Source organism: Mus caroli, chromosome 11 (assembly GCF_900094665.2).
Source record: "Mus caroli chromosome 11, CAROLI_EIJ_v1.1, whole genome shotgun sequence".
Lineage (NCBI taxonomy): Eukaryota > Metazoa > Chordata > Mammalia > Rodentia > Muridae > Mus > Mus caroli.
In genome coordinates, this window is record NC_034580.1 from 52,455,650 (window position 1) to 52,466,580 (window position 10,931).

The 10,931-nt window shown below is 49.2% G+C and overlaps 1 long non-coding RNA gene across 1 annotated transcript in view; it reads right to left on the reverse strand.

The window, feature by feature from the left end:
- Positions 1-877: 877 nt before the first annotated feature.
- Positions 878-10,931, reverse strand: part of LOC110305251 — a 19,059-nt gene continuing 9,005 nt past the window's right edge. The window contains exons 2-3 of the long non-coding RNA XR_002379145.2: positions 4,277-4,458; positions 878-1,329 (exon numbers count right to left, since the gene is read on the reverse strand). This is a non-coding gene — a long non-coding RNA (uncharacterized LOC110305251). The remainder of the gene's footprint in view (positions 1,330-4,276; positions 4,459-10,931) is intronic.

Below are 10,931 nucleotides of genomic sequence, written 5' to 3' on the forward strand. Positions count from 1 at the left end.
GGGAGGGGAGGGGAAGGGAAGGGAAGGGGAGGGGAAGGGACGGGAGGAGCTCCAGAGATCTGCCTGTCCCCATCTCCCCAGGGTTGAGATCAAGCCCAGATTTGTAAACCTTTGTTCTGGAAATGTTGAAGTCAGGTCTTCCTGCATGCATGTCAAACATTTTACCAAGTGAGCTCTCTCTCCTATCCAGGCTACTGTTTTTTGGGTATTTCTGTGTTTGGTTGTTTGGTTGTTTGGTTGGTTAGTTTTTGTCTTTGTTTTTTGGTTGTTTGGGTTTGGTTTTTTGTGGAGGGGTTGTTTGTTTGTTTGTTTGTTTGTTTTTTGAGACAGGGTTTCATTATGTACCTATGACTGTTCTGAAACTCACTTTGCAAACTGACCTCCAAATCACAAATGCTTCCCGGTACTGGGGTTAAAGGCACAAGCCACTATGTGTGGCCTTGGGGTGCTTTTCTTAAAATTGCTATTACAGGCACAAAGATAGCTGGTGCTCAGAAACTGACGTGGTGTCTTTAGACAAGGGAGAGAGGCAGCCACAGGAGTAAGCACTCAGGGCTCCAAAGACTCTGGTCTCCAAGGATAATGGTGGAGTAAGATATACCCTATCCCCTTCATTTTTTTCCAGACAGGGTCTTACTGTGCATCTTGGGTTGGCCTGGAGCTCAGCCTATGCAGACCAGACTAGCCTCAAACTCATAGAGACATGTCTGCCTCTGCCTCCCAGATGCTAGGTTTAAAGATGTGCACCATTGTGCTGAGACTTACCAGCTTAGAACTTAGACAAAAAGACACCTAGGCAGGTTGAGACAATAATGGCCAAGCCTGGTGCCAGAGAAGGTGCTCTTTGCTGTGTCCATACAGAAGCATCTCTTTCTCTCCAAAGGGGATAAGAGAGATTTTATTCCAAACCAAATATGAGTGACACAGACTCAGATTGCCTTGAATGGCATGTTCCACCATGCATGTGGTGACCTGAACCTATAAAGTTACCAAACACAAGGCAGTCACAAATCAAAGCATTGCTGGGACATGAGGTTGCAGCCAAGTGGGAGATCCTGTTGTAGGTCTCGGATGTTCTCTGATGACATTCTTGCCCTTGGGGTTGATGATGGCCGGCTAAGTTAATACATTTCTAAAGTCTTTCCTGATCGTCCCACAGGTCTTAGGTCGGATGCAGAGGAAGGTGAGTAATGGCTATTGAGAGAACTAACAATGTCACAAGATGATGTTGGCCAAAGCTTTGCAACATTCTCACCTTCCACAATCAGGAAGTTCTAAGGAGTCCATCAGTCTGCAGGTTTGCTTTCAGAAACCTCAGTTCACAGTTGGCTGATAGGAAATGAATAGGGTGGGAGAAAGGAAGTCCAGGCAAACGCTCCCTTCTCCCCACAATTTCTGCCTCGGATCTTTAATAACTGGCATGCCAACTCTCTTGTTCTCAAGCCATTGGCTAGATCCTGCGGCAGCCTCCTCCCACCCCACATCCTAAAGTGCTTTGCTCAGAGATGACTCCCCTTTGGTCCCTGCTGGGCTGTTTTGGTAAATGGGGCCTTTGTCAGCAGAAGGACAGCGGGATTTGCTACCATCCTAACTTGTCCATTTGTTTCCTGCGCAGAGGGTCTGATGAGGAGTTTCCAGGGACCTCACTGAAGCAGAAGCCAGCTCTTGACAGAGACACATGGTGGTGATTACACGGAGTGTTAGGCACGGTTTCTGTGGATGGTAGCTCCAAGGCCCCTCTTGAGCCCCTGGCTTTGTGTCAGTTATGTACTATTAGGGAAGGGCAGAGAAGGAGCCAGGAGCAGCGGCAGGGTGCCAATCTGCTGAGGCAAAGTGGGGGGCTCTCCTGGCGTAGTCAGATGGTTTCAAAATTCTTCATATCTTGGCTCCCATCAGGGCTCACAGAACATGTGTTCCCTTCTCAAATATGAAACTTAAGCCAAGACACTCCCCACTCTATAAGGGATGCCACCAAATGGCATGAACTAGCAGCATGGTCCTGAGAGATAAGGGCTATGCAAAAGGTTTCCAGTGAACACTGGGCTAATGTCTGGGTCCTCATCTCCTGTCTCTCTACCCAGTATGGAGCCAATGTGTGCTTTTACGCCTTCCTGGACCACAGTTCACTACTACTCTGGGCAGCTTATTCTAAGTGTGGTGTGTTTTGGCTTTTGTTTTTAACTTCTCTCTCTCTCTTTCTCTCTCTCTCTCTCTCTCTCTCTCTCTCTCTCTCTCTCTCTGTGTGTGTGTGTAAATGTGATGGAGCACATGAGAGTAGGAAGGCAATTTCTCGTGTCCTCCTTGCCTTTCATCTTATTTGAGACAGGATCTCTGGTTTTGCTGCTTTACAGACCAAGCCAATGGTCAGAGCTTCCAGTCACACTTCCCTTCTCCATCTCCCTATGGAATCACTGGGGTTACAAACAGGAGTTATCCTTCTAGCTTTTATGTGGGTTGTGGAGATTCAAACTCATGTCTTCATGCTTGCTTAACAAGTACGCTACCCATTGAGCCATCCCCTCAGCTGTCTTCTCCTCCTCCCGTCCTCCTCTTTTCTTCCTCCTCCTTCTCTCCCTCCTCCTTCTCCTCTTCCTCTCCCTCCTCCTTTTTTGGGGTCTGGCTACATAGTCCAAGCTGGTCCAGTCTTCCCATCCTTTCTGTCTCAGATTTCTGAGGTCCTAGGTTATAGCTATATCCAGATGGCTTCTTACATTCTCAGTCAACTCTGATTTTTAGAAAGACCCTCAGACTGACTAGGAATACAGCTCTCAGCGGCCAGCCTTGGTTCTCCTTGCCAGCCTGAGTTCTCAGCTGCAGGGTTTGCCCCAAGACTCATCTCTTGTATGCCTATCAGCTGGGGAGTTCATGAAATTGCAGATTCACGGGCCAGCAAGGTGGCTCAGTGGATCAAGGCACTTGCCACCAAGGCTTATGAGCTGAGTTTACTCCTTGGGACCTACATAGTAGGAGAAACTGACTTCTGTAAGTTGTCCTGTGATCTCCACATGCATGCCATGGCATACACCTACACAAAAAAAATAATTTAAATGTAAGGGTGCTGGGAACATGTTCACAAACACAGGCTACCTGAGCTGTTAGACCAGAGTTGCACAGTCAGCTAGAAGAATGCCCAAAGGCAGGAGATTTACAGGGTAGAAATATCCAAAGGGAAGACCAGAGACCCAGGGGGGACACCCCACACATTTGTCAAAAACCAAGCCAAGCATACAGCTGCTGGGGTGGAAGCTGTCACTTGGCGAATACCCACCCATGGTGTCATAGCTCTAAAGACTCAGATGTGGGCCAGCAAGACGGCTTAGCCAGTAAAGGTGCTTGCTATCTGGATCTGACAACCTAAGTTCCACCCCAGGAACACATAAGGGTGGAAGGTAAGAAGCAACTTCACCAGCTTTCCCTCCGACTTCAACTCTGTGGCATGCATGCTCCCACACACATCGTATGCACACTCATAAAAATTAAACTGTAAAATGAATAAATAATGAAGTCCCTGGCACGTGCTCGCTTTGTGTGCGTGCTACGCTCACCTCTACTCAAGAAAGAAACTGGGGCTCAGAGAGCTGATGTGACCTGCCCAAAGATGCTGTGGGGCAGTGCCTAGGGTGAACTGACTCTACCTACCCTCCCACTACTGTTGGATAACTCTCTGGGAGCCCCAGACCTCAGCCCTACAAGGTCTAGGCCTCTTTTTTAGGTTAAACGAGCCAAAGCAAGTTGCTATCATTTGACAGAAATCATATCTTCTTCTGAAAGGAGAAAAGTCTCACATTGGGGCTGCTCCTGAGGACACCCACCCTGATGTGCTGCCTACCACCTTTAAAGACATGTTCTCCCTGTGAAGAGCAGCAGAGACCAACCTTTCTTACAGCAGTCTTGGTATCTAGCTCACTCCAGTAGTGAGATTCACCCATAACTCTGTAGGGTCTGAGCGTTAGTGGAAACTAGGGCTCACACATCAGCATTTGAATTAAGAAGAAGTTAAATTAAGGTAACACCTTGAACACAATACACGTACTGTCTTCCTATCGTGACAAACATGTTATAACCTACGAGGGTCAAGCTGAAATTTACTGTTAGCAGGATCTTCTCCATGAAACCTGACAGGGTGGTGGGTATGTCCTACCAGCCCTGGCTCATAGCTTCTCTCTCTCTCTCTCTCTCTCTCTCTCTCTCTCTCTCTCTCTCAACAGTGTCTCTGTGTAGCCTTGGCTGTCCTGGATGGAACTCACTCTATAGACCAGGTTGTCCTTGAACTTACAGAGAACTTTCTGCTTTCTGAGTGCTGGGAATAAAGGTGTGCACCACCAGCTCCTGGGCCATCTTCTCTTTCATCCTCAACTCTGTCGCACACCTTGAAGATCCTTGGTGCACCAGTATGGCTTTCAAGTCACACACCTGGCAACCCCATTCACATTCCTGCGGTCAGCCACACAGCGGCCCCTGCAGGATGAGCGGAGTCATGTAATGACTCCTTCTTGTCCAGCTTGCTCTGGCTTGGACCCTGTCTAACTATCCTGCTCCCCTCTATCCATCTACACCAGCAGCTACACCTAGGGGCCAAGGCAGGAGAGGGTCAGGAAGCTGCAGATCCTCTGGTCACCTGTGTCAGCACTCAGCTAGGCCATCAGGTTCTGGTGAGGTGAGAAGCGTCGCCTCTCACAGCCAGTGAAGCCAAAGGAAGGAAATGAAGACCTGCGCTGTTGCCCAGACTGCAAACAAGAGTGAGTGTATTCACAAGTGTGTGTGTGTGTGTGTGTTTGGGGGCGGTGTGGATATTAAATCACATTTGCTTCCCTTAACCCTTTATCTTTGGGTTCTTAAGATTATGGTGTGAGCTGGGGAGGTAGAGGGTTTGCTGGACAAGCATGAAGACCTGAGTTGGTCCCCTAGAATCGACGATAAAAAAGCAGGGTGTGGTAGCACTGATGGCTGAGGGTAGGGGTAAGAGGGGAAGAATGTTGAGAGGTGAGAACAGTGTCCCCCAGAAGTCTCCACGAGTCACTAGAGATGCCAGTACTACCCACTCAGAAGATGAGGTCAGCTGTGAGACTGGACTGGGGAGGCTAGAGATGGACAGCTTCACCTCCCCTGTCCTAGGTGTGAGAAGGTTCTGGAGTGAGCAGAGGCTGGGCCAGTTCGCTAATGGGTTCACCCTCTCCTTCGCTCATTCTGGTGGATGCCGTGCTGGTTATGGGGGAGGCTGTAATGGGGAGACTCAGCAATGGTTTCCACCCTGTGGGAGTTTTAGTCTAAAAAGCCAGGCCCACCCACATTACACAAGCAATTACGCTGGCAGATGCAATATTACTACTGTGCCGAGTATAATAAAGGGACACTTAGTATATAAAGGGGTATGATCTGCCTTGGGGGTTCAGAAGGTCTGCCCTATGTCACCTGACCTGAAGTACAAAGGATGAATGAGAAATGAATGACCTAGAAGGGTTCTGGCGAGATGATGACTCAGCTGGTGAAGTGCCTGATGCATAAACATGAGGGCTTGCATTTGATCCTCAGAACCCCTGTTCTGTCTTGTTTGTTTGAAGATTGATTTATTTTTATGTGCATTGATGTTTTTGCTTGCACGTAGGTCTGTGAGAGGGTGCCAGATTCTTTGGAACTGGAATTCCAGGCAGTTGTAAGCTGCCTCGTGCATACTGGGAATCGAACCTGGGGCCTCTGGAAGAGCTGCCAGTGCTCTTAACAGCTGAGCCATCTCTCCAGCCTCTGTTTGTTTTTTTAAAGCAGGATCTGGTGGCACATGGCCACAATCCTAGTACTGGGGAGGTGGAGAAAGCCTGGCCAATCGGTGAGCCCCAGGTCCCAGTGAGAGCTTTTGTTCAAACATCAAGCTGATGGGTCCAGAGGAACAACACATATAGTTGAGCTTTGGTCTTCACATGTGTGCACACACTTGCCTCTCATATGCACCTTCACAATGCACGCTAACACACACACACGTATGCACAGAGTTTAAAATAAATATGAATGAAAAATACTCAGGGGTGGCAGCTAAGCCACTGGAGGTTGACAGGCAGAGAGTCAGTACATACAGAGCTCCTAAATGCTGGGCCTTTCCCAGGAATACGTGAGGTTTTCCAGCCTATGTAACCAGCTGAGCAATCCCAGTGCCTGCTGGGGATACACTGCTGGTCAGAGCCTGTGTACTGTGAGGTCCTTGCAGGACCATGGAGAGATGACTGGTTGGGCCAGGCCAGGTGCTGGAGGCCAGGGATCCTAACATCAAGGTGTTAAAGGCACACAGCTGTCTAGCTCCAAGGTGAACCACTTCCTGACAGCTGATCCTAAGGGCGTCTCCTTGAGTCTCCATTTCTTAGTGCCTTCCTGTTCTCAGGGGACAGTGCACCTCTGACACTGCAGACTGCATTTGCCATGCCTACCTCCTGCCTAAGTCTTCCTCTGCATTAGTCCTAGCACAGAGATAATTTCTCAAGCACGAGGCACGTGTCTGACACAGAAGCGGGCACTATGGTGGGCGGGGATGGCTAACTAGAAATCCAGAGACAGCCTGTCCATCATTCGACTCACAGGTGATCTCACATAAGCAAATGACAGTTGCTTGTCGAGTTGGAACAAGGAACGGAGGTTGGTGTGCGATGCTCATAGCTCCGGGGGTCCCCCCACGGTGGGGCTCAACATTGCTGGTAACCATCTAAAACTGTGGGCAGAAGATGGGAATTCAGCGAGAGAAAGCTCCATCAATCATACTAAGATGTCAATAGCTCCTGTCTGCGGTGGTAAATCAAGAAGCAGAACTAATAAATCACCCACAGGAACCACCGGAGTTGCATGATTACAGTCGCAGGAGGGAGGGGGTCTGGAGGTGGAGCCCTGGTGCTCAAATCATACTCCTGTTGCTCATGAGCCCTGTGACCTTTGACCCGTCACTTAACTACTCCCTGCCTTAGTTGCCCATCTGTAAATGAAACAACGTGATAGTACCCACCTCACACACCTCTGCAAGTCCTCAGGGAGGCAGTGTACAGCCAGGGCTCAGCACAGGGCTTTGGTCTGTGATAAATATACTCAGCAAATGTCAGCCACAGTGAGTAAAACAGTTAAAAAGTGATTGGCTTCCAAGGACCGGGATGTACGGAATGCCTTTCGTTATAGCCAAGTGACTTAATTTTATAACATATGCACATGTCAGATTACTAAACTAAGAATGTTAAATAGACATGCAGGGGCTGGGGACATGGCTCAGTTGGTATAGAGTGATTGCCCAGTGTGTACTAGGTCCTAGAGTCAATCCTTAGCAGTGGACTCAGGGCACAGTAACAGAAGAACAAGCAGAGTCAGGGATAGGGGATGGCAGGGGGAGGGTAACTCAGTAGGTAAGCACTTGTTTTTCAAGAATGAAGACCTGAGTTCAAATCCCCACTGCCCCTGTAAAAGGCTGGGTAGAGAGACAGGAGAGGATTGCTGGAGCTCTCTGGCTGCCTGCCTAGCTCTAAGGTCAGTGTGAGACTTTGTCTCAAGGGAACAAGGTAGATTCTGATAAAGTGGGATACCTGCTGCCTTTTGTCCCCACTTGCTCTCCTACACACACACACACACGCCATTAAGTCATAAACACCCCCTTCGTGTGCACACACATGCAGACACACACTTACTTCATGGTCATCATCTGCAGGAGTCCAAGGCATGCTTAGGCTACATGAGACCAAACAAACATGGGTATGGTGATACATGTAATCCTAGCATTCAGGATGCTGAGACAGGAGGATTCTAGCCTGGCCTGGGCTACACAGTCAGTCCCTCTCACGTGTGCAGACATGCACACGTACACACTGATTAGAAAATTTGGTTTTGAGATGGCTTGGGCCTGAGCAGCTTTCTTCCATCATACCTAGAAGTAGTTGTGTTAGTTAGGGTGTCACTGCTGTGAAGGGACATCATGACCACAGCAGCTTTTATAAGGGAAAACATTTAACCGAGGCTGGCTTACAGTTTCAGAGGTTTAGATCATTATCATCATGGTGGGAAGTATGGCAGTCTGCAGGCAGGCATGGTGATGGAGGAGCGGCATCTTGACCCACAGGCAGCAGAAGGAGACTGTCTACCACACTGGGTGTAATTGGAGCATAGGAGACCTCAAAGCCCTCCCCCCACAGTGACACATTTCCTCCAACAAGGCCACACCTCCTAATGGTGGATCTCCCTATGAGCCGAGCATATTCAAACACGTGGTCTACAGGGGCCGAACCTCAACAGTCATGCCCTTCTCTTTTTATTTCTTTGTTTCATTCACATAAGAACTTGACTGAACATTTCAGAATTATTTGGCAGAGCATCTTATCTTATGAAGGTAGAGGCACTACTTCTCAACCTTATGGGCCACAAACCACAATCCATGGCATTATGCACAAGACAGAACAAGAAAATGCAGTTTTTCTCAACATTACCAGTAACTCTCTGAAATATTAGCGCCAACCTGGAAGGGGTCAGTACAGATAAACATGAGGCATGTTTGAATGTGAGACCCTGGCTTCTCTAGCTCTGGACTCTGATTTCTGAGAAAGCCTATGCACCTGAAACTCACCCTTCCCATCTGGGCCAGTCCAGTCTGCAGAGGAGAGGGTGTCCCTGAAGCCACCGGATGCCGCTAGGATCTAACCACAGGCTTTTGCAGGCATCTGAAATCTGTCCAACAGAGCGGGCCCAGAAGGCTAAGGATACATGTAAATTTTACTAGGCAATAAAGTCAACATTATTAGATCCCTTGTGAGATGTCGGGTGGAGTGGAGGCCCAGGTGACAGTGGGGGATTCATTGTGGGCTCTACTCCTGTTTCCTATGTCTTTAGGAAGCTCGCCTTGACTATGGGTCTTGGTAAGTCATGCTGATAAATTAGAGAAGGATTTAACAAAACAACAGGACGGGGAGGGGGTGGGGGTGAGGGTAGGTGACCACAAGGGAAACATTGTACCCCAGGACTGGGAATGTGTGTTATCCATCAGTGAGCCTGCATGGGAGAGGAGGGGCTGGGACCAGAGCCAAGAGGAGAAGGCTTGTGTGTAAAAGGCAGGGTGTCTAGAGCTGTGGCCACTTGAAGGGGGAAACTTGCAGCAAGAGAACTAGTTGAGACATCCTGGCACCATTCTGTCTCCCTGTGTGTCTCCTCCCTGGCTACCCTAGGGTCCAATCTATTTAGAATATGACTCTGCCCCCAAGTTCTTGCTGACCAGAGGCTGGGATCTCTGCCCCACAAGCCCTGGGATTACAGGTGTGAGCCACCACCATGGTTTTTATAGATGTGTGTCCATTCCTCCCTAAAGCACTGAGAGGCTTCACAGGAGCTAAGGGGGATCCAATCCAGTCCACACCCCACGGCGGCCTTATAACCAACACTTTAAGCAGCCAGGGCCCAGGGGCCAGTTTGTACCTCCACAGATCTGAATCTCACCGCTCAGATGTATCTTACAGAAGTTCTGGCACCCAACCCTGGAGCAATCACTTTAAACCAAAGAAGAATGTTCTGACTGGCTAATACGGCAGTTGAAGGTGGGGATCACACCTGATCCAGTCTCTGAGCTGAGTGAGAGAGGACTTGTGAATCTCAGTGGAAACTGAGTGGATCAGAAGGACCCATATCTGGGACTGCAGTGCTGAGGTGCCTTGGGCTCTTCCTGGTTAATGGACTGAGGAGGAAGAAACCTGACTGCATTGTAGCAAGGAGTGAAGCCGCCCTCTCTGTGGGCCTCAGTTTCCAGCCTCAGATTTTAAATGTCTGTGAATCTGGCTCTCACTAGCCATTCAGATTCTTTGCTTTGCTTTATTTGGTTTCTCTTGTTTGTTTTTGTTGGGAGGCTTGGTGTCTTGTAGCTCAGGCTGGACTGGAACTTGCTAAGTAGCCAAGAATGAGCGATCTTGAACTACTGATCCCCACTAAGCCCGATACCAGGGTTCACTCTTGGCAGTTAAATCCAAACTGACCTCTCTGGACTCACTGAAGTTTGCTGGCAGCCACCACCCAATAGAATGGCAGATGATCTACGGTGTAAACAACAACAGCCGCCTAGGCTCTTACTTGGTATAGAAGGAAGGTGGTGACCTGAGAATGGCTTAATCAGGGCTCCAGAGAGCCTGACTTACTGACCTGGGGTACAGGGCTGAGTATGGTGACCCTCAGCACATAGCCAACAGTGTCAGAGTCTCCAAGCACCTCACACTGCAGGGATGCTTACAGAACAAATCTACTCTGTAGGGAGACTCACACCCCAAGAGACCCCTCTGCCCCACACCATACCACCCATCTTCCACTGGAGAATAACCAGGGGCTGGAGAAATGGCTCAGCAGTTGAGAGCACTGGCTGTTCTTGCAGAGGACCCTGGGTTCAGTTCCCAGCGCTCACATGGTGGCTCACATTTGGTTGTAACTCTAGTTCCCTGGGCAGGTGGTCTTGGGTAATATAAGAAAGCAAGCCGATCAAACTGGAAAGCCAGGCAATGAGCAGCGTTCCTTCCCGATCCCTGCTTCAATTCCTGCCTCCAGGTTCCTGACTCACCTTCCCCAGAGGAGGGACCGTAACCTGTCATCCCTTCCTTTCCAGGTTGCCTTTGGTCAGTGTCTTACCACAGCAACAGAGACGCAAACTAGGGCAGAGTGTTTCGCTTGCGTGCTTGTATGTACACTGTGTGTGTATCTGGTGCCTTCAGAGGCCAGAAGAGGGAGTCAGATCCGTGGAACTGGAGTTACTGATGGTCCGGAGTGCTGGGGATCACTATATGGGGGCTGAGAATGGAAGCCTCTGCAAGAGCAGCAAATGCGCTGAACTGAACTGCTGGGTTGTCTCCCAGCCCCCACTTGGATGTTTTCCTCTCTCTCTCTCTCTCTCTCTCTCTCTCTCTCTCTCTCTCTCTCTCTCTCACACACACACACACACACACACACAC